Raw genomic sequence first — 27555 nt, forward strand, 5'->3', positions numbered from 1 at the left:
TTTTCCTGTTGGATTTGACTAATAATGATCACTTGTGGGAAATCACAGGGCAGTAGAAAAGTGTTATTTTCCACGTCCCTCCCTGCTGTGTATTTGCCTTGTATATAGTAGTGTGGAGTGGAATTTTGGCCTAATTTTAGCTCAGAGTAGTGATGTAAGCATCAATAAATGACCTAAGAGAGATCATTTTGTAATATCTGGGCTTTGTATTTTTAACATGACCACCTAAGTTTTCCCTTTAAAACTCTGGTATCCTATGATTGTGGACTAGTCCTTTGCTAGTCAAAGTGTAGTCTATGGAATAACAGAACCGACTTCTCTTGGGAACTTCTTAGAAATGCAGAATCATAGATCCTACCCCCAACCCACCAAATTGGAAGATACAGTTTCACAAGATGCCGAGATGATTTGTATGCACATAGGATTTGAGAAATAATACTAAGCTTATATATACTCATATTTAACTTGCTAGCTCAGTGAACTCATGACAAGTTACTATCCTTTTCTGAACCTCAAATTTATCACCTGAAAATGATAATAATCGTAGCATTGTTGTGAAGAGTCAATAAGACAAAGTGATCCTGTATTGTTGTGTAGCACAATCATTAAATAAATCTTTATAGATACCTTCAGTGTGCCAAGCACTGTGCTAGATGCGTAATAGTTAACAGAACAGTTTTTGGCCTCATGCAGCTTACATTATTTTTGAGTCTTATAGACTGAAATCATTTCCTGTTCCAGACTGTGGCAACTTGGTGTTGTAGGTAGGTAATTGGCATCAGAGGTGAGAATACATAGATTTCAATCCTCCTTTTATTTCTTATTTTTTCAGCTTTACTGAAGAATAATTAACAAATAAAATCATATGTGTTTGTAAATGTACAACGTGATGATTTTATGTTTATATTATTACCACAATCAAGTTAATTAATACTCTATCACCTCACATGGTTAACTTTTTTGTGAACGTGAGAATACCATATTATTAACTACAGTCACCATACTGTGCATTAGATCTTCAGAATTTACTCATGACTCAGTTTGTATCCTTTGACCCACAACTTCCCATTTTCACCACCACATCTCCCAATAACCACCATTCCACTTTATTTCTATGAGATCAGCTTTGTTGGTTTGTTTGTTTTAGGTTCCATAGGTAACTGCTACCATGCAGTATTCATTTCTCTCTGTTTGGCTTATTTCACTTAGCATAATGCCCTCCGGTTTCATCCAAGTTGTCGGAAATCAGTCCTTTTAAATGCACATTGTATGACATTCAACAAGTCATTTCAGCTTGCTGATCATTGCAAATCAAACCTTAAGACTGTTGGACTGCAGTAGCTATCTGAGAGTATGATTCATAGAACACTAACTGTGTGCACTTCTCCATTGAGGGAATAAAAAAGATATCTGTGGACAAATAAGTTGGGGGAAATTAATTTCCCTAGTAGGAAACCACAGTATCCTTTTACCATATTAAAGACATCAGGAAGTATCAAATAAAACACTACTTTAACTTGGTATAATCCAGCAATTTTGACACATTGACAAAAATTTCTTTCTTTCCTTTTCTTACTTTCTTTCTTCTTTCCTTTCTTCCATCACTTCTTTCTCCCTTTCAGTCACAATAATTATGGAATATCTTTAACACCATTTACATATATGGTAGTTTGTGGATCTATCTTAGAAAATTCAGAAGAGAAGGAAGATTTTGCCAGCAGCAGTCCTCTATAGCTGCTGGTCAGGACAACTCCCAGCGGTGGTTGTGTTTGCCAAGAGGAAGTGTCACATTTTAACAAAAGGGCAGAGGATTAGGAGCACAGTCTTTATTGAGTTGTCTGACATTGAGCAAGTCTCTGGCCCTCAGTTTCTGTGACTTATAAGAGGGCGTGGGATTGGGCTGGTGACTTTGTCATGGTCTGGAATGCTAAGGTTATCTCTGAGCTGTGTAGAAATCTACTTGCCTTGGGTGAGCAGAGAGCCACGTGTTGGCTCCCAGAATATTCAGAGGTTAACTCTAGTGCTCTTGTTGTTTCACTTGGAAACGGTGTTTTCCCCAGTGAAAGCTGGACTTCCCCTCCCAGTGTAAGAGTTGGAGAGTCCTACGTTTGGCTTGAAGAAGGCCTACTGACATAGATGAAGTGCCCAAACCTGTCCGGCTTGCTTAGAATGTGGATTTCAGAAATATGGCCACAGCCAGAATAAAGTGCAAAGCTTGTCTCAACAGGTATTTTGAAGTTATCTCTCCTCCCACATAAAGTTCCCAAGCTTTAAACGTGAAGAAAAGAAGCATTTATTATGAAGTTCTACTTCCTGAAGTCTACTTTTCTGTATACTAGTAAACAGAACTGTATGAGTGAGTATACCCTGGTTTAGTGCAGTAGAAAAGGAAGGTAGATGGTGGTGCACCAGCAATTTTTGACAAGTAATTCAACAGGATGAGAAATGAGTAGGCATGGAGAAAGGGTACTAAGGTCATGGAAAGGTTCGTGGTTCATTCAAAGAAGTTCTCCCCACCTAGATCCAAGACAGAGGCCCAGGTACAGGAATCAGCAAAAAAAGTCCCTCTTAAATGGATGCTACGATGCAGTTTTTTAAAAAAATTTTAATTAGTTTCGATTATACAGTGCATTGGTTAGACATCTATATAGTTAGTAAAATGATCCCCCCAATTGCTCTCTCCCTCTTCCGACCCTCCGCCTAGCCAATGTATTAATGCTAATTGCATTCCCTATGCCGTGCTCCCCATCCCTGTGACCATCCATCAGCTACTAATTTGTACTTCTTTAACTCTTCACCTCATTCTCCCAGTACCCCCAAACTCCCTCCCCTCTGTCTGTCACCAAATTGTCCACTATATTTGTGAGTCTGTTTTTGATTCATTTGTTCTTTTTATTCCTTAAATTCCGCATATGTGAAATCATATAGTGTTTATCTTTCTCTGTCTGACTTAAATATCTTCTAGGTTCATCACAGCAATATCTTTTTCCATCCCCTCACTTTTCATAGGTAGAGGTCTTCTTTTCTTATCCTTTCAGCCACTCTGTCTTTTGATTGGAGCACTTAATTCTTTTCCATTTAAGGTACTTATTGATAGGAATGTAGTCATTACCATTCTTTATTTCTGTTTTTGATACATGTTTTTTCTTCTTAAAGAAGTCCCTCCAACATTTTCTGTAATTCTGGCTTAAAGATGATAAATTACTTTAGTCTATTTTTAGTCTGGAAAGCTCTTTATCTGTCCTTCGACTCTAAATGATAGCTTTGCTGGATAAATTATTCTTGGTTGTATATCCTGGGTCTTCATCCTGTTGAATATTTTTTGCCAAGCCATTCTGTCCTGCATAGTTTCTTTTGAGAAATCAGCTGCCAGTCTTATGGGTGTTCCCTTATATGTAATTATTTGTTTTTCTCTTGTTGCTTTTAATGTTCTTTACTTGTATTTAACCTTTGGCATTTTAATTATGATGTGTCTTGGTGTGGGCCTCTTTGGATCCCTGATTTGGGGAATTCTCTGAGCTTCCTAGGGTTTTATGTCCATTTCCTTCACCAAGTTAGGGAAGTTTTCCATCATTATTTCTTCAAACAGCTGTTCAACATCTTGATTTTCTTCAGTTACGCTGATCAGAAGGATATTTGGAGCCTTAACAGTGTCCCATATCTTCCTTAAATCATTTTTATAGTCTTGGCATCTTTTTGCTTGCCATTCTGATTGAGTGACCTGATTGGCTTTCCTGTCCTCTAGATAGGGCATGTGATCCTCTTCTTTATTGACTTTGTTTATTCCCTTGTTTATTCCACTTAATATATTTCTCATCTCAGATAACGTGTTCTTCATTTCCCTTTTATAATTTCCATTTCCATTTTTGTCTCTTTGCTAGAATTCTCTACACCTCCCAAAAGTTCATCATGCATCTTTATAATTAGTGTTTTGAACTCTGCATCCGTTAGATTACTTGACTTCATTACATCTGGATCTCTGTTCCATTCTCTCATATGGTTTCTGTTTCTTTGTCTTCCCCTTTTGGCTGCCTTTCTGTGTCTGTTTCTATGTACTAAGCAAAGCTTCTAAGTCTTCAGGTCTTATTAGTGTGGATTTGTGAAGTAGACGTCCAGTGGCACAGTTCTGAGAGGGGTTCAGCTGTAGGCCAAGTTTAGCCTGTGGCCCTCTGATGCTACCTGTTAAGATTCAGCAAGCAATCCACAGATGCTATGCTTATAGTTGTCTCAAAAGGCCACACCAGAAAATGAGGCCAGCTGCCTCCACCAGTATGTGTCTCAGCAAGGAGCATCTGACTCGCCGAGGACACACCTGGACGTGGCTTGGGTGGGGCCTGAGTTGGGGTAGCTGGGTTTCAGGGAATCCTCTGGGCAGAGCAACTTCTGTTATCCAGTTTGATGAAGTCACAGCTATGGTAGTGCTGTGTTCGTGCACTGGGAGCGGGGTGGGCTTAACAGGGAACAATGGATGCTCCCGGCACTTCTGTACCCAGCAAGTCTCGCCTGGGCCCTCACTCAGACAGTGTCTCCCTGTGAGTCCCTGGTGCCCGCTGCAAGCAGCTGAATCTGCACTGGTGCTCAGAGCGAGCAGGTCTGTCATCGGGAAAATTCGCTCGCGGACGCGGCCCCTTTAAGAGGCACCTGCCGCAGCCTCTGTCTCACTCGGCTGCTCCGGACCAGGCAGCCCCGCGTCCTCGCCCCATCCCACCTTCTGCAGTTGCAGGGTGCTTTCTTGGATTTCTCCGTGGTTGTATGGCTTGTTCCTCTAGATCCAAGGCAATTTTTCCTTGCTGCTGCTGCTCCTTGTTTCCGTCACAACTTTGATTTGGTCGCCAGAGGGATGAACAGAGCCTCTATCATCTACGCCATTTTTTTCTCTCTCCACTACAATACAGTTTTTAAGAACATGGATTCTGAGGAAGACAAACCCAGGTCTAAACCTGTTGAAGGAGATCATGAGAGGATGCGACTCATTGACCTTCAAGCTGGACCTGGGCAATTGGAGGCTCCTCACCCCGTCCTCTGACCTTGCAATACACATTATGTCCGCCGTTCCCATACTAGGATCCATTTTGAAAGATGCAACCTTGAGAGAGTGATGTGTTGTTGAGACCGTCTGGATGGTATATATGACTGACCCCTATTCAAGGCTTCTACATAAAATTTTAAGATTCTGACAGGCGGATGTGGAAATCTACTTGTATGTCTTGCAGTCATCCAAGACAAGACTCATAAATTTCCTTACTTATTAAAACTGCCACCTACCAATCTGGAGAGGTCTGTCTTTTTCATAGTTATTCATATATTTTGATATTCAACAAGAGATTCTGAAGCTATATGGTACTGTGAAGAAAGAATCTATCTGATTTATGATCAAATCTATTTGGTTCTGCTACTTGGCCTAATTTAACCTCTCTGAAACCTTGCAAGGTTATGAAGATCAAACAAATAACAAATCTATGTACTTTTTATGAGTGCCTGCCTTATATAAGCCTTTAATAATAATAGCTTTTGTCCTCGCTAATGCAGAATATTGGAGTTTGACAGTACAAACAGATGAAGAAGTTGGTAAACGTAGGACTAGAATGGGAAAATGACTTATCTGAAGTTATCAAAAGGTGGGGGCTGGAACCTCATCCCAGAAGCTCTAAGCTAAATGCTTTTACCTCTACATACTCAGCAGTCTCCATAAAGTAGTATTTGAAGCACATTTGAACAATGGAGACATGTGGTGACAATCTCACGGAGCCCAGTGGACTTGCAGTCAGAGATCAAAGTTAAAATCCAGCTCTGCCACATACTGACTGTGTGACCTTGTGAAAGCCATGTCACTTCTATGAACCTCCTTTCCCTCGTCTTGTCAAATGGTGATAATGACCCTTACTTGCTTTCCAGGAACGTCGTGAAGTTCAAATGAGATGAAAAACAAGTTTGAACACTTGTAAATACCTGCAAGTGTATAAGGGATTTGTATTTATATTACATACTTACAAGTGGCAAAGGAGCAAAATTTGCTTAATTTTGGTTTATCAGTGTTTTGAAAATGACTAATTTGACCAGTTCTGCTTTGGAGCAGAGAGGGGAAAACGGGCTAGGAACTGCTCATTCAGCCAAGGTAGGTGTGTGAGAGCGGGGGTTGCCTCTGATGAGTCTTGCTGTTACCAGAATTAACCTGAAAACTCCAGCCGACTGAAGCTCTCTGTGTGTTCATCTTCAAAGAAATCAAGTGTGGGCTCCAAAAGTAATTCCAAGTGATTCGAATCTTTACTTAAATCTCTTGGCAAACATCAGCAGAGATGTAATTCATACTCGGCTCTTCCAAAGCCCTCCATTTCCCCATGCCTCTCAATCTTCACATCTCTCACTCTACAGCCACCCCAACCCTGTATTTTCAATCTTTACTATCATTTCTCCACAAAACTCACCTTGATAAAAATACAAAAGAAAATAAAACTGAGCCCGAGTGACCCTTCATTTTTCTTTTCTCTTGTTTTAGCCTCTATATTCTGTGCTCTTAATTGACTCAATTTATGCCTTTCTGATACAAATTTTCTCTCTCTCTTCTCCATTTGTCTCTCTTCTCCTTTGCCTATTCTGTATCAAAAATGGGCCAGCAGCAGAACTGGAGCACTCTAAATCTATCTTTGGAAGTTGGGGAGGAATTGAGGTCTAGCAAAAACCCCAGAACAATGCAGGATTTTCTTTAATACATTGGGGAAAGGTAAAAGGTAATGCATACATATATAAATATAATCATAGTTTAAATTTAATATAGTTTGTTTTTATCTCTCCAAGGGCATGACTGAATTAACAGTGAGTGTATCTATGGGATCGTGAAATTCATATTATGGAACCAGACAGTGTAGTTAGTTGTAGGAAGCTGCTTATTTTCTGGTTAACTTTCATAAAAGTTTCCATCATATTTTTTTCAAGTGTTTAAAGTGCCTCTCTTGTACCCTAACTTTGTGCTACTAACCAAATCACCTATTTATTCTTAGTCTTTTATTATTATCATTATTATTTTACTTTAAAAATTTACTCTCTTAGCAAGTTTCAAATATGCAATACAGTAGTATTAACTATCATCACTGTGCTATACATTACATCCCCAGGATTTACTTGTTCTCCTTGCTTGAAGTCCTGCTTTTGGAGGAAAATGCCTTTGTTAAAAATACCGGTTTACCACTATGAGGCCTCATTTTGAGTTGCTAATCCCTTTGCTTGAGAGCTCTTAGCAGAACAAGCCACTCTTTATAGCTGAGCGCCACCTTGTGAATAAATAGTGACTTATGCAGGCGTAATTGGCCTGTTGCAACAGTGTTCAGAGTCAGAATTCGTGGATTAGAATTTGGCCCTGCTACCTACTAGCTGTGTGACTGTGGGCAAGCTACTTAATTTGTGTTTCAGTTTCCTCTGTAAGTGAGTGTAATCTTCCAATCCCATGGTTATAGTAGCATATAGAGCTACTAATATGATGTCTTTGTATTCACGGTCGGAGGGCGCTGTCAAGTAAGACCAGATTGCTAGATAAGAAAATCATAATCACGAGTATTAATAATATTGTTAATAATAATGGCTAGCATTTACTGAATACCTACCTGTAGCCGGTGTTGTGCTGCATTCTTTATATTAATCATTTCATTTAATCCTCACAATCGTCCTTTGTAGTGAAGAACTCTTATGTTCAATTCACAGGTGATGGAACTGAGACTCTGAGGTAACAGATTTGTCCAGTTACATCTCTCACAAAGAGCTGAAATAAAATTCAAGTCTGACATTACAGTATATCATCTTAACTGCTTCTCAGAGCCTGAGATGCTTGTGAGAGGATTGGGCAAAGAAATAATACTTGTTTGGGAGAAGACATATTGTGTGTGCATGTGTATTACACACAAGGGGAGCAAGAGGCAGGGGAATGGCGGACGTACAGTCATTGTCTTCACATTGCTAAATAGTTGTCATAGGGAAAGGAATGCCTTGTTTGTTTCCAAAGCGACTCCAAATGTTATAATATTTTGGGTAAATCAGTTTTTGCCTATTAACACAGAACAATTTTATAATAGCCAGAATTGTTCAAGTATGGACTGATCTGCCCTTGGAGATAATAAAATCTTTATTATTAGAGTTTTCTAAGCAAAGTCTGCTGATACTTCTTATAAATAGTGCAGTGATTGTGTTCACTCATTGAAGGACGATGAGGAGGAATAATTAAGGTATTTTCTAATCTTAGATGTCAGTATTTCTCTAATAAATTTCAAAATGCAATTCCTCTGGACTGCATTTATGGCAGAAGCAGTCCTTTGGCTGGACTTGTGCATTAGATAGTCCATTTTCTATTACAAGTTGTAGAATAAAAACCAGTTTAAGAAAAACATGTAATTATAAGAATTAGGAGGTATCTACAGGCAGGATGAAGATAACTAAAACTAGAGTCCGGAATATCATATGTTTTCTCTCTCCATCCTGGCTACAGATTAAATTCTTTTCTTCTCTGCTTCTTTGCACACAGCTTTCTCTGTTTCTCTGTTCACGTGGTAGACAGTAGATACCCATTTGCTTGTTTCTGAGCTGACATGTCACAGAAGCTGCAATCTCGACAAAGAGAAAAATCTTACTTTTGCTTCTAATTCCAACATATTTTTTGTGATGCATTTTTTTTTTATTGAGGTAAAATTCACATACCATAAAATTAACTGTTTTAAACTGTACAATTCATTGGAATTCAGTACTTTTACAATGTTGTGAAACCATCACCTCAATTTAGTTCCAAAATATTTTTATCACTTCCAAAGTAGACCCTTTACCCATTGAGCACTCACTTACCATCCCTCTGCCCCCAAGCCCTGGCAATCACTAATCTACTTTCTGTCTCTGTGCATTTGCCCATTCTGAATAGTTAATATAGCTATTGTCACCTTTTGTGTCTAACTTCTTTCACTTAGCAAAATGTATTTTGAGGTTCATGCATGTTGTAGCATGTATTAGTACTCTATTTCTTTTTATGGCTGAATATACCACAGTTTATTTATTCATTCAAATGTTGAACATTTGGGTTGTTTCTGCTTTTTGGCTGTTATGAATATTGCTTCAGTTTTTGTTTGTAATTTTTTTGAGAAAATTCCAGGAGTGGAATTGCTGGGTCATGTGATAACTCTATGTTTAACATTCTGAGGAACTGCCAAACTGTTTTCCACAGCGGTGGCACCATTTTATGTTCCTACTAGCAATGTACAAGGTTTCCAGTTTCTCTACATTCTTATCAAAACTTATTTTCTTTCTTTTAGAAAAAAATTATAGCCATCCTAATAGGTATGAAATAGTATCTTATTATGGTTTTAATTTGTATTATCCTAATGACTAGTTATATTGAGCTCCTTCTTTCCACCCAGTTTTACTGAGATATAATTGACATATATCACTGTGTAATTAAGGTGGACAGCTTAATAGTTCTTAATAGTTTGACTTCCATATATTGTGAAATGATTATTGCTATAAGTTATCACCTATATAGATAGAATAGATTGTAGCATATAGAACAATAAAAAGAGAAATCAAAAAAGAAAAGAAAACAAATTTCCTATGTTAGGAGAACTCTTAGGATTTACTCTCTTAACTTTTCTGTGTGTCATACAGCAATGTTAACTACATCCATCACGCTGTACATTACATACCGAGTACTTATTTATCTTGCAACTGGAAGCTAGTACCTTTCGACCACCACTCCTCATCTCTAGTAACCGCAAATCTGATACCTTTTAGATTACACATATAAGTGAGGTCATACAGTATTCTTCTTTCTCTATCTAACTTATTTCCCTTAGCACAATACCGTCAAGGTCCATTCATGTTTTTGTAAATGGCAAGATTTCCTCATTTTTCATGGCTGAATAATATTCCATTGTTATATATACCACAACTTCTTTATTCATTTGCTGATGAGATTTAAGTTGTTTCCATGTGTTGACTAGTATAAATTATGCTGCTGTGAACATGAGGGTGCATATATCTTTTTGAGTCAGTGTTTTCATTTCCTTTGGGTATATTCCCAGAAATTGAATTGCTAGATCATGTGGTAGTTCTGTTTTTAATTTTTTGAGGATCCTCTATACTGTTTTTCATAATGGCTGCACCAATTTGCAATTTCATTTGATAGGTTGTCTTTTCACTTCCTTGATGGTGTGCTTTGATACATAAAAGTTTTTAATTTTGATGAAATCCAATATGTCTATTCTTTTTGTGTGTGACTTGTGCCTCCACGTCTAACTGTTGAGGGGATGTGACCATGCTTAGTTCAATCATAGATGGAACAACTATGCTGAAGTGTGTGGGATCCCATTTATTGATAAGTGGCTGCAGACGTACTTAAGAGAGCAGGCTAATCGATTTACCCGGAATTATTTGGCTAATGAAGGGCAGAGTTGAGAATCTGATGTTAAAACCTGTAGTCTTAACTGCTCTAATTAAGAAGAGAAAGGTTCATTATGATGAACTAAAGAAATACCTAGAGGGTGATCAACTTTCCTTCAAAGAGTGTGTAACATTTAAAGAGGAGCAAGGAAGCATTTTTCTTTGTAGGGGGTTATTGTTTGTAGGAGATGTGTTCAATTACAGCAGATTAGTATAAGTAAGAGAAGACAAATGCTTATCATTACCTCAACTTCTTTTTGCCCTGTATTTCCCACCTACTGCCTTAGGCCTTATTAGACATTCCTAATATTTAACCGGGTTGACTGTTGTGATCATTTATTATGGACACAAGAGGGTGCTAAAAGATATCTATTTGCCTGGTTCTTTAGGCCCTGGTGTAGAAAATCCATATTCTCTTCCATGAATGCTGCTTCCATTTATGGAAAAGAACTTAGGTTACACAACTAAAGAAAATCTTTAAAAGATATGAGGAAAATACAGCCTAATATACAAACATTTAGATTTCAAGGTTAAATGAATGTTGGTTCAAGAGTTGTTGACAGTTTGGTAACTTTTTAGGAATGTAGTAGAATTTCAGACCTAGAAAGAACCTCTGAGAGCATTTTCTTGTCTCTCTTCCTGTTCACTCCTTCTCTACCTCCTTCCTTCCTTCCTGGACACTTTTTTAAATTCAGTCTTTTCAACTTGGAAAACAAAACTAATATAAGCAAAAATGTTCTTTAAATGGAGGTAAGATGCTGAACCCCAATCTCTGATTTTACCTGTGCATATTGCAGGCCCTGAAGCTTGTTTGGGTAACCCCAGGGTGCCACATTAAAGATTTCGAAAAATTGTTGCTGAAGGTCAAGTGATTGGCAAACTACGTCCTTGGATAAAATCCCGCCCCCTGCCTATTTTTACATTTTAAACGGTTGTAAAGAAAATCAAAAGAAGACTCTTTTATGACATGTGAAAATTATGCGAAATTTAGTTTCAGTGTTCATAAATAAAGTTTTATTGTAACACAGCAATATATATATATATATATGGATACACATACATACATATATATATATGGTCTATGGCTGTTTTTATGCTACAAATGCAGAGCTAAATAGTTGCAGTTTCTTCACTATTCATAAAATTATATAAGGTAATTATAGTAATGTTACATTTTAACAGATATGATGTAATATGTATAACAATAATAGCACAAAAGGGAGAAAGAGGAACTAGAGCTTATATAAATAACATTTTTATATCTGAAGTAGATTGTGATAAATTAAAATGTATACAATACCCCCTAGAGCAACCAATTAAAAATAAAAAAGTAAAAAAATCATTAAAGAAATTGAAATGTTACATTAGCAAATATTCACTTACTGAAAAAGAAAGTAAAGAAAGAACAAAAAGATGTGAAACATATACAAAAAAAGCAAAATGGCAGATGTAAATCTGATTCTACCAATAATAATATTAAGTGTGAATGGATTAAACAATCCAGTCACAAGGCAGAGAACTTAACCCAGTTAGACTAGGTTTAAAAACAAGAGAGCTCCCGAGCACCTGTAGGAGGCGCGGTTACGTGGGAGTAAAGCCTCACAGCAATTCCGGTTAGACTTAACCATTTTCTTTTCACTTCCCGTTACAGATAGCTTTTCCAGGTCTTTTTTTCTGTTGTAGATTATAACATTAATAAGTATTTTATAAGGTTGCCCGTAGATTAAATGACACAATGCATAACATATATTAGTATACTGATCATCTTAGGATACGTTCGATAAATCAAAATTGTTATTATTTTTCAAGAGATGATCATAATATCTTTAGGTGTTCTTGTGAAACTGAATGACAATTTGGTGTTTTGGAGGAAAGGGACATTAAATATTCTGAATGTGATAGTGGTCTCAGTGAGTGATTTGTCACTTTAGATTCAATATTTTTCAACCTGCTATACATGGGCTAGTATAAGGTGTCCGTATCAGAATAGCCTGGGGTAGCTTTAAAAAAATACATAGTCTGGGCATAAATCCAGATAATCTGATTTAGTATATCTAGAGGAGAGTTCAAGATTCTGCGTTGTTAAGACGCTGCTTCCTGCCAGAGGTTCTAGGAGAGAATTTATTTCCCTGCCTTTTCCAGGTCTAGAGGCTGCTCACACATCCCTTGGTTCATGGCCCTGCGTCACTCCAACTTCTGTTTCCATCATCACATCTCCCTTCCTGACTTTCACTCTCCACCTTCCTCTTATAAGGACCTTTGTGATTATATCGGGCCCTCCAGGATAATCATGGATAATCTTCTAAGTTTCTTCATTTAATCACACATGGGAAGTCCCTGTTGCCATGTAAAGTAACGTGTTCACGGATTCTGGGGATTAGGATGTGGACATCTTGGGGAGGCCATTATTCTATCATAGATGGTAACCTATTATTTTTGGTTTGGACTGTCAAATATGCAGAAGTCCTAGATGATTTTGTTCATTCCCTTCTAAATCCACCTGTGGGGAGCTTTTTCTCATATACTACCACTCCTCTAAGTGCCCATTTCATTGGTATACAAGTGTCTCAAGAAGCTCATGAAGGATTGACAATTGTAGGGTAAGATGGATGGGAAGAGAACAAGCTCAAGAGTGAGGAAATGAATGACTCTCACTCCTGCTAGATGATCAGTGGTTTAGATACTGATTCCTGTCCAAGGGTTGACCTCATTATAGCTCTGCAGAACAGGCAACATGTAAGATCTCACGTCCGCAGGCAGTAGCTTCTATAACTGGGCCGTGGTTACAGATGATGCCCACTTAAATGAACACCAGCCATTCCCTGGAAATTTATGCAATGCTGTCCTCGTGGTCCCACTGGCTGTGCCCCTTCACTCTTTGTCCAACTGATCTCTAAGTCTTCTGTCTCTTCTCAGCTTGGAATCTACCCTTTATTTTGAAGGTAGAAAATTTTTCTCTTATCATTCATATCATCACATCAACTATTCTCTCAAAATCTCCTGAATCTGTAGCTGAGCCATAATATGTAGGCTGCTAAACTCAAAAGCCAACAACTCACTTTCTGCTTGCTCTGCTTTCTGCAGTCAGTTCATCTCTAAGGCAATAATGGAGAATGCTTATTCTGCACTGACTGAATGAGTGAAGGAAGAAACAAGGGTCAAAGCGAATTCTGGAAACAAAAGCATATTAATTAACATTTCAAAATAGTATCCATCTTCATAATTTTTAGGATTCTTTCCAGTATTGAGATCCAAAGACATCATTTCCTAAGTCTATGGCTGGTGCTTGTTCCACTAGAACATGCCCCTTTGTGCCGTCTTTAGCTTATTCATTTCAACAGCCTTTTCAGAAACAGTTTCAAGACCTTGGATTTTCAAATTGGCAATGACATCTTCCACCTTCACTAATATACCACCCACTTTTACTCAACGTCCACTCTCACTGTAGGAGAGCATCCTGCTCTCCAACTCTTGGTAAAGACTGAATAGCAAGAGTTCTGCACCATCCTGAGTTAAGTTGCTGGTCTGCCTTTCCGCAATTTCAGCCAACTTTCTCTCTGACTCAGCTCACTGTCTACAAAACCAGGCAAAGACTTGTAGAAAACATCTCTATGCCTCTCTTCTTCCAGGGAAATTAGGATTAACTCGCAGTACACTCAGCACAGGGCAGCTCCTTTTCAGCTTGTTTGTCTGGTATTAAAAGGGGATGGGAATTAGCTTAAGGTCTGAAATGAGTTCCTTCTCACAGATACCTGCCCACCCTCTAATACCCAGGTACCCGTGTGTCAAGAATGTGGCCTTTGCGTGGCAGTTCAACTGGTCCAGCTTCCTTAATGCAAGTGGCTGCTTGTCTAACTCTGTCTCACCATTCTAGCTCTTCTCTTCCAATTTTATAATGAAGTAGTCAGACAGAGAGGCAGCCTGGATTAGTGCGTAAGTTACTCCGTGTTTGCATCAGAAAAAATATGGATCGAGTCCCAATTCTGCTACTTACTAATTATATGACCTTGGGCAAGTTATTTAACTTCCTAAAGCTTCTATTTGCTACTTCATAAATCAAGACAGAAGACACCTATATCGCTAGATTGCTATAAGAATTAAGTAAAATAAAATATGTGAAGCACTTAGCATCATACCTGGTATATGTAGCTCCATAAATGGTAGTCATAGTTATATTCTGTTTTATTTAATTACAGTGTGCTGAGTCCTTATTATGAAAAATACCATGCTTGGTACTCTGGAAGTAGGTAAAGAAGAAAGAGACATGGTCCCTGTCCTCCAAGAACATTACATGCAATAATGGGAGGATGAGAAAATATCAAAGCAAAGGGAATAGATGAAAGGGGATAAAGTTAGAGGGGAAGAACTGAGCGGAGAAGAATTTGGAAGTATGCAGCGTGGAGGAGGGCTCAGAAAGAAACTTCATTTCGAAGGTGTAGGAAATGCCACCTCGACATCATGTCCCCTCCTGTGAGTCAAAGCTTTTCCCCAGGGCCCTGCGGGAGTCTCTTCTACTCAACAGTGCCACAGCAGGACCATGAAGATATATGCCTTTATCATTCTGTATTTTTGGAGATTCTCGTGAGTTAGAGGGACAGTTAGTTAGAGGCCTCTAGGAAAATGAACAAAGAAACATCTCTTTCTTCCTAGTTCATCTTTCCTTCACCTCTACAACTGGGATCAACTGGTTCATAATTTAAAAGCATAGATTTGGGGGCTAGGTGGCATTTAATCACAGATAATATTCTGGGCAGGTTTTAGTCATCGCTAAAGTGTGGGATAGAAATGAACTGTGGTGTATGTCTGCCAAGCTGAACAATGCACGTATGCCCTCTCCATACAGACAAAGCATGCAGATTCTCTGAATGCCTGACCAGGTAGTCATCTCTTGTACGTGGGCTGAGCAGTACATGGGGAGCTGGCTGGGTCATTCCTCAGCCGACTAGCACAAAAATTACAAAATTTTCTTGTTTCCCAAATGTCAAAAGGAGGGAGTGGAGTATTATAATGAGAATCATGGCACCTATATTATTCTAGTACTAGCCCAGCTGTGACAATTGTATAAAAAATGAGGCAAATTTTTTTAATTGCTTTCTCGATAAGCAAAAGAGGTGAAATAATCCTTGCCCATGGCTCTGTAGAACACAAATGCAATTTTTCTTTGCAGAAGCTGAAGCTTTTTACTTATAAAATGGTAAGAAACGATAACTTCTTACCTGGATATGGCGAAGCTCAGATGGGTATAAAGGAAAGTGTTTTGGCACTCCAAGGCTGGTTTTTAAGTGTCTGAGGTTTCTCCAGACTGGTAATTTCCTGTTCTTCCAACCTCATAGGGCAGGGTTTCTAGGTCTCTGTAGACCTTCCTAAGCTAGTCATCCTAGGCTGGTAAACGGGTCATTATCATCTACCACATCTACCTCTAGAAGGACATTAATCAGTCTCAGATTTCCAAGTCTGGTAGGAAGACAATAGGAAAGGAAGTGTCTTCCAAGATTTGAGTTTCTCAGAACAAGGAAATTTATAAATATGATAACCACATGTCGGTGTACTTAAGTTATTCTAGTGACTTCTTGGATTTGCGATAAAATCTAGACTCGTTACCAAGGACTGCCATCATTCACAGGCTCAGGCCCTGGCCTCCCTTGGGCAAACTGAATTGTTGTTTGATCACATGGGCCTTTTTTCTGTTCTTCATGCATGACGAACCCATTCCTGCCCTAGGGCTTTAAAGGCTTCTACTCTTCCCTCAGAAGTGCTCTCTTAGATTTTTGCATAGCTGGTTCTCATTTCCTTCACTCTCATTCCTGTCTCAGCTCAAATCTCACTTCCTCAAGGAGACCTTTCTCAATCATGCTATCTGGTCCCTGCTCTCATTACCCTCACCAACTCCTTATCACAATCCGTAGTTGAATTATGCATTGTTTCATTCACTTGTTTTTTCTGTATCTTCTCAATAGAACGAAACCTATTCTCCCAGGGTGGTATTACAAATATCAATATCACATGGCACTAATCAATCAGAATTGACACTGGCCAAAGTCCTGTAACAGGGACCAAGAGGCCATCTATCTGCCTTTTAACCCTAAAGTTGCTGGCGTTTGGGGAGGCCTAGGAATCTTGAAGGAGGGGTTGTAGTAACTAGAGCAATACATGTGAACTAGAGAACTCAAGGAAATGGCGATGTACCCATTACTATGAAAATATTTTACTACTTATGCAATCAGTATGGCCAGTTTGTACTGGCTGACTATCATTCCTATGTGTCTCTCATAATTAACACTGTATATCAGGGCCTAGAACTGTGACTGGAACGTAGCAGCAGTTCCTTACGTCGTGAATTCCTTGAGTATCATCAAGTCTCGTCCACATACCACTTTCTCCAACTTGATGTCTTCTAGAAGAGCTGTGAGGTACCTTGGGTTCATAGGTTACTCAAGGGAATAAGTAATGGTGTATGCGAGCCATGAGGTCTGCTCTAATGTTCACTAATATCTGTAACTTCATCATTTATAAAATCTGCACATCGATGTTCTCATTTTATCTTCAGAACCATCCTGAGAGGCTGGCAACACAAGAATTATTATATTCATTTTTCAGTTAACTAAACTCAGGCTCCCATAAGTCAAATGATAGCTAAAGGGTGGGCAGAGCTGAGAAATAGCTCACGTCTTCCAGGCTGGGACTATGTTCTATGTTCTTTCCACTAGGCTGTCCCCAGCCTTGGTTAGATCTGAACCTGAGCATTAGAAGCAGTTACTGCGTGTAGGTGGAAGGATTCTATAACTAAGGTTGTATATACCCTTAAAGAACAACAACTGTGGCTGAGCTACAAAATAGGATATTTCAAGCAAGAGTGACCAGCCACTGAGAGTCTAGAGTGACCAGCCACTGAGAGTCTAGAGGAACATAGAAACCCTGTCTAAGAGGTTAGAGGAACAGGAAATGACTAACCTGGAGAAGCCTTAATGGAGATCTAGTTAATTTTCTTAGACACTTAAAAATCAGTCTTGATGACAATATTGCCAAGACTTTTTCTTAGCAAGCTCACAGGGCAGGATTAATACCAACAGTGAAAAATAATTACAGAAAACAGGATTTTTATTTAAAAATACACATTCGAAAATGAGAATACAGCTTAGGACAATGTTTACCAAGACATAGTACATACAAAATGGTGTTAATTGAGATGTTTTTTACTTCAAACATGGTTGAACATTTGAAAACTTTTATTAGTTGTGAATTTATTTTAATACCTATCAAAGAAAATGCATAGCTAATAGAAAAATTTTGTAATTTCAAATATATAACAAATGGTTGAAGTAGGTATTTAAGTTTGTTTTAAATGAACAAGATCATTTAAAAAGAAATTTTAAGTGCATAATAGTAAAGGTGATTCTCAGTCATGTTACAAAATAGTGATAGATGAGTGAATAAAACTGAAATTTTTATCTGTGAAAATCATAGTTCTTGAAGCTCACTCTATCACTTTGCATGAGCTTGAACACATTCTTAACATTCTGATGCTTATTTTCCTTACCTGTTTCATAAGTTTGCGGCAGGTTTAATGGCGTGGAAAATATTCAGCACATTTTGGCACATAGAGCTCAAGAAATGTTAGCTATTGTTTTTACTTTTTATCAATAACAATGAGAACGGTTGAACCATGGAAAGCCACCGTGTGAAGCAGAGAGCTTCTCATTATAGAAGGTATGTAAACAAGACTAGCTCAGCATTTGTTAGGGATGCTGCAGGGGAGAAACCTACATGGGTGGGAGCTCAGCTAGACCTCAGAGATTTCTAATTCCAGCTGCGAGATAGATTTCTGTAATTCTGCATTTTCAAGGACTCCAGGACATAGAAGGAGCTTGGAACTAGATTTTTCCTCCTACTTCTTGGGAAGGCACTTAAGTGTCATTGTTCTATGAGCACCATTGTTGGCCATGACATTTAAACTTGGCCTTTACATCACCCATATCACTGTCAAGGAGAGCTGTATGAGAACCACACAGCTATTGTCCCACGAGTCTTGCCCAACAGGAAAAAATTGACCATCCTGTCCTCACATTCTTCATCACAACCGTGGGAAAGGCTGTGAGGATTTCTCATAGGTACAGAGAGGTTCCATCCTGTCTGATTTTCAGCTGGAACCTCAGTAGCGGCTGTTGACAGGTGATCAATTCCACCTTGAGAGCTCTCTTGAAACAAGCTGAAAAATTGTTTCTCTGTAGCTTTCACCCACCTGTCCTAGTTTCATCTCCTTGAAACACAAAGAACAAGTCTCTCCATTGCTTCCCATGGGAACCCTTCAGAATGTTGCAGACTGATGGAGTGTTTGCCCTGTGGTTGTTGATTTCTATGTCATTCTCAGTTGTTTCCACAGATACACTGTTTCTGTGCAGCATAGTTTCCAGTACCCTCCCTTCCTAGTCATCGACATCATGTTCTAATGCAATGAGTCTGCTCTTTCTGAAGGCCAGAGATTGTGGAATCCCAGGCCCTTTTTCTTTATAGAGTTGCTTTCTGTAACAGTTCAGTTATGAAGGATCCAGTAAATGTACTTAGGAGAAGCTTTTGGTGACAGATTGTAGTGTATTTAGTGCTCTTTAGAGCTCTGGCCCAGCGGTAAAACCACTATCCCAGCTTGTAACACTGGAGATTTCTTTTTTCTCTTTTTGAGCTTTAATTAAGTGAATTCATAGTGCGTGTATTTTTTATGTATTTGGCTTCTTTTGCTCGATCTCTCCTCTACATTGTTTTGATATTTACGCACTCCTGCATACAACAGAACTTGGCTCTTTCTCATGGCTATATAGTATTTCATTGTATCTACATTTTGTTTTATGACTTTATAAAATTCCACTATAAGGATATACTATAATTTATTTATGTCATCGCCTATTGATGGACATTTAGCCTTTCTCCAATCTATAATATGCAAACAAGGTTGCAGCGAAGAACTTTGAATTTATATTATTTTGTGAATACGCAAGTGTCACTACGGAATAAATTCCTAAAAGTACAATTTCTGGGTCAATAGGTATCGATATTTTTAATTTTGAAGGATATTGACAAATCACCCTTCTTACAGGATGTTCCCTTTACAATATCACAGAGTATTTGAGAGCTTATTTTCTTAGAGTTTTAAAGCCAGGAGCTTGAAGACAGAAACTACATCATGTAGCCCAGGCATCTTACGTGGAGAGAAATAGAAGCCCTTTATGCCCTTAATGGTGAAAAGACTTGCACAAAGTCACAGAGCAAATTAGTTATCATCCCTGAATGCTGATCTCATGTGTCAGAGAGAGCCAGCAGTCTCAAATGCCCTGTCCTGCTCACAGCTACTTGCATACTGCTTTTCTCTCCCCTCTTCTTTTCCAACTGACTCCAAATAAATACGAGCACAAAATAGCTCAGCCATATACATCAGGGCCACCAACCTAAGAGATCTCCTCCAGTTCTGCTGCCCTATTTTCCATCCATAGACTAAGGTTCTGATATCTCGAGCTAATGTCATATCTCTTCTGAGTTCCAGAATTGTGTACAGTGGCCTCCTGGATATTTATACATGAATATCTCACAAGTGTTTCAATCTCACCAAGCTTAAAACTAAACTCATCTGCTTTCTCTCAACTTCCCCATCTCTGCAATGAGGATCTAAAGTACTAGTACTTAAGTACTAAAGTAATAGTACTTACTTTACAGCTTTGTTATAAAGATTAAATGAATAAATTTGCATAGAGCTCTTAGGATAGTAACTGATACATTTACTATGTATATTGCAGGGTGTAGAAAAACAAATAAATATAATATGCTGAATAATGATGTGGGAATAAAATGAAGCAGGAGAGGCCGAGAAGCGCTGCTTGGAATAGGAGGATGACACAAGGCAATTTTGAAAAAATGATTATATGTCCTTTAATGTATTCTTCTTGTGGGAAATAAATGTCTGAGGAAATTCTTGGTAAATCAAAAAGGTTTACCAGAAATAAACCATTATGGTTGTTTAGTCAGTCTGAGTGTTTTTCATGTTGATCAAAATGCTCACTGTGTGGGGCCTTTTGCCGTGTGGATAAAATCTAGGGATTAAGAGGCTTGAAATGGCTGATTTTTTAATTCCATTTCAGCTTTAAAGATGGCATAATCTTAAGACTCCTAAAAATGTTTTAAAGCAAAAATTAACTGAGTAAAGCTCCATTGCTTGATTTTAAGCCAAGTAATCTTGCTTTCTGGTAAAACTTAACCATAGCCTAGACCCAGAATGCTTTTCTTCAGATCCCCAGAAGAAGCATAGCATTTTTTCTTGGGTGACCATCCCCCATTCTGTCATCCTTAACTCTAAAGATCTTTTTTTCTTGCTACTCTCAGTTTCCCCCCTTGAATCCAGATATTTTACAGAGAAACTCTTTTTCTGCTGAGCATTCATGGACTGATGATATTGAATTTGTTGAGTCTCTCTGAGGATATTCTCTGAATAAAATCTAAGAAGCTGAATTTTAAGGAATTTCAGTTTTGTTCTAAGAGTAATGAGAAGCCACAGGATGGGATTAAGAAGGGAAGTTACATGATCTAGTTTATGTTTTCAATATCACATTGGCTGATCTTTAGCAATTAGATTGTAGGGAGACAAGAGTGTATACAGAGAATAGTACAGGGGCTGATGCACTGGTATAGGCTCTGTAATGTGGTTTGGCCTTTGAGACATAAGAATAGGTCAAGGTCATTTTATCTAGCCTCGTCACCAGCCTTGCCATTGCCAAGGTATAGAATTGCTTATATGTCCTAGATGTGGCTTCCGTTTGCTGGATTGGGATCATAATGCCTTTTTTTTTCAAGGAGGTTATAGGCATTAGTTTTCAGAAATTAACATTAATTCATAAGAAGTCATAGCTTAGAATTATTGTTGAATGCCCCATTCATATAAGTATATGGAATCGGACAAGGTGCAGGCAGAGAATAATTGTAGATGCAGGGTATCAGATAAGGGCCTTTTATCCCTTTCATCCCTCCATCTCTTTCACTTAAAAAATGAAGTAACAAAAGTACTGCAGTAAAAGCCAAAAGCCATCCCAGACAAAGTGCTGGCTTATTGGGTTCTTGGGCCTGGGGCTACTGAGAAGATGAAGAAGCTTGCCTTTGAAATCAGCTGCTGTCAGTCACACAGACCCCGTATTAGCTGATTCAGCATTAGAAGTGCCCAGCCATTCGGCCCATTATTTTATTTTGGATTGTATCCAGGCATTTGACTGGGAAGTGAAAGACTTAGGGGAAAAATTAGGACTCCACCTAGGTAAAAGCATTCTTATGTAATACAGTTGGTTGGAGATTTCCATCTGGAGAAATTCTCCACTCCACAGATGACCAATATCAGCAATAGACGTTGAAGAGAATAGCTTAGGGTAAGGAAAGGATCCAGGAGCACATGAAGGAAGGTTGTGGGGAGTGATGCTAATAGCTCATGCTTTGGAGTTTGAGCTGAGATTTGATTTTCCACTTTTTCTTCTGCTAGCTTCTAACTTCAGCTTCTTTTCTGATTACCAGAGGCTGTACCCCTTTGCAAGGCGTGCTAATTGCATGTGAGCATCAAGTGAGAACTAGATAAAAGTTTTGTAAACTATAAAGAGCCACAAACACTCTGTTTATAATAATCAGGCTTCCGCTGAATTACATCAGACTATCAATACTATTTGTGGAATTCATTACTCTTGCTCGGTCATAGCACTGCTAAGTGAAACTTGAAAGACACTGTGAGAAAATGCCTGTAGGTGTAGAATTGCATAATGAATAAATATGTTGATTTTATGTGTATGCATGTATGTGTGTGTTTGTACTGTGTCGGTGATATATTAATGCTCAGATATTAATTCAATTTTGGTGGGGTGGGATCAGATGTAATATGGGACAAAGGTTTAGAGCAAGGGCTTTGGAGTCAGAGAGACCAGTGTTCAAACTCCACCTTACAGAATTAGTGACAAAATTACTTTAATATATATGAGCTCTAGTTTCGTCAGTTGCAAAATGGTGATAGTAGTATCTAGTTCATAGTATAGATGTGAGAATTAAATAGGATAAATAATATGAAACATTTAGCAAGTACTGAGAAAAATAGAAGACTCCAATAAATGCAAATTATTGTCACTGTTGTTGTTATTATTAATAATAAAATCCACTCCCTGCATACATTTGGATGCATGGAGACTCTTGCCTGAGTGACAGTTCCTGGAATGGGACAAGTAAACACAGATAATAGCTTGCGTGAGGAAGAAAAATCACTTCTGCAGTCTGCACCTTGCTAGCTTGTGGAAGAAGTCTCCAGAATCATGCCCAAGCTTTGGTTCTCTATTCTTTTCTCTCTAACTTCTTCTAGAAATGAAAGAAGCTTTTGGGTTCTGGGAATTATGAATGAGAAAAACAAAGGAGTAAAAATAATTACTATAGCCTCCTCTAAAATCATTTAGGGAATTAAACAAGACCAACAAGGAAGGCAATGTACTGACCCAACTAAAGAGGACAGAAAAGAAATGACACAGGAAGCTGATGGAGCTTTCTTTAGGATTAAGGAGTTGGGAGACTCAGTATAACATAGTGGTTACTAGAAATGACTTTAAGATCAGGCAAAACTGGGTTCGAATTCCTGTTCTATCATTAACCGTGTGTAGTTAGACAAGTTACTTAAATTCTTTGTCAAATATAAAATGGAGATAAGAATAGTACCTTTCTCAGTTAGATGAAGTAATAAATGTAAACTATTTGGCAAAGTGATAATATATTGCTACTTTTAATAGCTAAGAACCAGAAACTTCATTTTGAAACTTGTTAAATTTTATTCCCTAAAATTATCTTACTTTTTATTTGGCATAGGCCAATGAAGATGTTTATTTAAAAAAAAATGCTACTCCACGTCTTTCATACTAAGATTAGCAAAGAAAAAAAGATTTTGGTCCATGCAGGGACACAATTGTAGATGAGGAAGGTGCAGGCTCTACGTGATTCTAGCATAGAAATGGCAGCAGATGTCAAAGAGAAAAACCCAGAGGGAAGGGAGAATTCTGAACTACCAAGTCAAAGCTGCTAGAACAGTTGCACCTGTTCTTCTGGTGATTATGGTCCTGGCACACCTTGCTTTTAAAATCTTGGAGATGTTTATGGTCTGATTTAACTAAGTACATTCTTCCCTGATCAAATGGATCAATTGCTTTTCTCTTTCTGTTCTTTATTTTATTTGCACTGCAAATAATTATAAAATGGCTGCTTGCTCTTGAAATTGGAAGATACTGGAATAATGACAGTTCTTGACATTGGACGAAACAGAAAGACTATGTATGATTCGTGTCCCCACATACCTATAACACAAGGTCGCATGTGATTAAAAAAAAAAAATCTAAGGAAAAAGAGTTTCATGAGGAAGAGTGGCCTAGATCTAGAATTCTAATTATAGAGCTATTTAATAGTTCATGAAAGTAGAATTTCAGACAGAGACAATGATGCGGAGAGAAACTCAAAGGCTAAATAAAGCATTGTGTGTTTTCAAAGACTAGTAAGTAGTTTATTTGGAAGGAATCAGTTCTCAGGAGTGATTCTAGAATCAATCGCTTTTCAAGATGATGACACATTTCAGAGAATTATCACTGGAGTCTACATTGCCTTGTTTAAGTGTCAGCTTTATTTCTTAGCTAGCTTGTATGACCTATGGCAAGTTATATAATGCCTCCGTGCCTCAGTTTCTGCATCTGCAAAATGGAATCATAATGATATGAATAACTCTTAGTCTGGGTTAGTTAGATTAGGTAATCAATATAACATTGTTAGTACAGAGCTTGGCACAATGCAACCCCTAAATATAAGTAGTTATTATTATTACATCATCCTGAATTGTTTTTAAGGAGACAAAAAGAGATTTTAAGTTTGTATTAAGTCTTGTTTTAATATACATACCATTTTCTTGAAACTTGGACTACAAAAGGTTTGCTGAGAAGGTGTAACTAGAATCTCTGCTTTTCTGTGCATAAAACACACATAATATTGCTGCTTCTATATCTGTTGTACTCTGAACCAACAAAACATGATCATAGTTCATCAGATGAGGTTAACAAGAAAAGCTATGGAACTCCCATGCTAATTTAAGCTTTGCCCTATTTGAGTCAAACTGGTGATTCTTCCAAGCTTGACTAAATGGTCTTTTTTTGAATTAGAGTTTCTGGTAAATTTAACATCCATTTTTCTTTTCTAAATGCATTTAATTAACATACTTTCTCCTAAGCAAGACATCATAATAAAAATAATGATTGTAATATTTATAATGGTTTATGAAGGTACTAGGTAATATTTTTGCATCATTGCTGTACTTTATAGCTAACCATGTGGTAAGGCATTATGTTTAAGAGCTTGATTTCCATCCTGGCTCTGGCACTCAGGGCCATGTAGCTGCAGGATTCCAGGGGTTGTCATACATAGAAACTACAACATCAGTGGTGCCAACTAGAGTTTTACACTGTGGTGGTTCTTACTGGCAAGTGATCTAATCTCTTATGCCTTGGTCCTTTATTTTAAACATTTTTTGGAAATCTGTCAGTACCATAGTGTTTCTGTAAAGTTTATTTAGCTTATGTAGATAAAATATTTAATCCTTAGCACATAATAAACTATAAGTGGGAGCTATAATTATGATCATGATCACTAATTCCCTTTACTTAGGGCATGTCTCCGAACTTAATAGACATGATTATATCCACTGTATAAATGGGTAACTGTGGCACTGTAAAATATATTTTTTTCAAAGCAGAAACAAAGTATGCTTCTAGGCCGAGAGACATTGCCATAAAATTAAATAATATAATAATATTTCTATAGAATTAACTTATACATTTAATATTTGAAAAATTGTGATTTTCCTTTATTTAATTAAATGGTATTTGCCATTTGTGTGAACCTATTTGAAAACTAGGGGTTAAACTCTAAGCATCAAAATAGCCGAGGGGCTGTTTTACCACTTAGGCCATGGAAACCGAGGTGGGATGTGCTATCATCTTCACATTCCTGAACACTGAGAAACCGCAGGCAGGTTTACTCCCAAGACACGTCACTTTGAAGGTTGCTTTCTTCTGATGACACTAAATGCAACAATACCAGCAATGACTATTATCATTTTTTGCCCCTCATAGAATAATGTGAAAGTACACATGGAGAAACTATTTTCCTTAGTCATTAGATTTGTTAATGGAAGGCATTAGTACTTGATGAGTTAAATGACACATTCATTGCTAAGTGGTATTCAAAAAGGTTATTATTATTACAGTGGAGGAATTTGTAACATTTAGTAATGGCGGGAACAGAATGACTCATAAGCGAGGGATGTAAAGAGTCAAGAAAAATGATTTGCAAAAACTGTTGGGCAAGTTGGCTTTATATTAGAATGATTTCTTCGCATAATTTTGATTTTGCATTTTCCATTAAATTAAGAAAGCTACTTCTTCATTGTATGTTATGTCATCAATTTGAATACTCTTTTTAAGAATTATTTTATCAGAAAAAGTTTATTAAGCACCAATTACATGGCGTGAACTTGTTTAGAAGCTGGGGACACAGTATGATTGGAAACAGATATAATTCCTACCCTGACAATAAAGCAGGGAAGACAGATACTTGAATGAATGATTTTCGATAAATAAAGAGTACAGAGGGATCATGTCGTGGGGAGAGTTTATCTTATCTAGTGGGTCATGGAAGACCCTGCCTGGAAGTCATGTGCAAGTTGATATCTGAAAAATGAGCAATAATTAGCTACACCCTAAGGCCTGTCTGGTTCTGTGCATTCTTTCGTTCATTTATTCACTCATCCTTTCTTATGAGAAATATGTATCGTTTTCCTACCATAAGACATCTCCTAATCTCCTAAATATGTATCTTTTTCCTACCATAAGACATCTCCTAATCTAGGCTCTAAGGACTCAGGAATGAACACGAACTTTCTTTCTAAAACAAGAGACTAGATAAGCAAGTAAACATAATTTTAGGTATAGTAAAGAATAAAAGGAGGAGGAGGGGGAAGTCGTAACAGGAAGATGCATTAAGGGATGATTTGGCAAGGTCTCTCTGAGAAGATGGCATTTTAGATGATCCCTGAATTAAGAGGAACTGCCCATGCAAAGAACCTATTATTCTCAGTATTTTACTTTCATTATCCACAAAGCTTCAGTAAATTATAGTTAAAAAAAATAGAGCTTTTGTTTAAGGATGTTTTGAGTAGCAAAGGCAAAACATTTGGGGGAAAAACACCTGCTCAGTTGATCCCAGAAAAGAATGACATTGGTGATCTCCTTTGGACAATAACGGTATCCAACAAGATTATGATTCCCAAGGGTCACTGGTAATAGAGACTACAGAGCGATGGCATGAAAAAGATTTGAGAGCAGATGGACTAGAACTTCTATTTTCTAATGCCATAAATAGCAGTAATGGGAAAAAATCTCAGAAATACTTGAGGGACTTATAGAGGATGTATGATTTTTGATCTGAGGGTCATTAGTTCCATCACATTTTGGTTATAAAAAGGAAGTGTGACCTTATGTTTTTGTCTTATCATGGTGAAGCCTGGAATATGTGGATTATACTCAGCAATGAACATTTTTATTCAACATATATTTAAAGACTGCGTATGTCAGAATAATAACTAGCACTTATTAAACATGAACTATGTGTCACCCTGCCATCCAAGCGCTGACTTATGTTAACTCATGTAATACTCATAGCATTTCTATGAGGGAGCTACTATTATCTTTTGTATTTTCTATATGAGGCAGAGAAGAGTTAAAGAATTTATCCAAGTTCACAGAGTTGGCAAGTAAATGTTCCAAGAGTCAAGCATAGATAGACTGGGGCCCGTAAGCGTTTTGTGAGCCTGTTCCTTATATGCCACATCCATGATTTTCCCCCTCATCAGCCGCTAGGTAAGCATCAGTGTGTTATTCTTTACATAATGAGGAGTGAGTTGTGTGGGAGTAGAAAGGGAGGGGATGGGGGAGTGGAGAGAGAGAGAAAAAGAATGAGAGAGAATGAGCAAGCATGTAGATACACTGCAGCACCAGAACGACCCCTCTAAAAAAATCCTGAAAAAGAAAAAGAAAAGCACAATTCCCATGTATTGTTTCAGTT

General features: G+C 37.8%; 1 long non-coding RNA gene across 1 annotated transcript; it reads right to left on the bottom strand.

The window, feature by feature from the left end:
* Positions 1-4796: 4796 nt before the first annotated feature.
* Positions 4797-15907, bottom strand: LOC112475226. The gene is made up of 3 exons (XR_003044614.1): positions 15624-15907; positions 7599-7753; positions 4797-4940 (listed from the first exon to the last, which is right to left on the bottom strand). It is a non-coding gene; the product is annotated as an uncharacterized LOC112475226 (long non-coding RNA).
* Between the last annotated feature and the right edge of the window lie 11648 nt (positions 15908-27555).

This window comes from Pteropus alecto, unplaced genomic scaffold, assembly GCF_000325575.1.
Source record: "Pteropus alecto unplaced genomic scaffold, ASM32557v1 scaffold40, whole genome shotgun sequence".
NCBI lineage: Eukaryota > Metazoa > Chordata > Mammalia > Chiroptera > Pteropodidae > Pteropus > Pteropus alecto.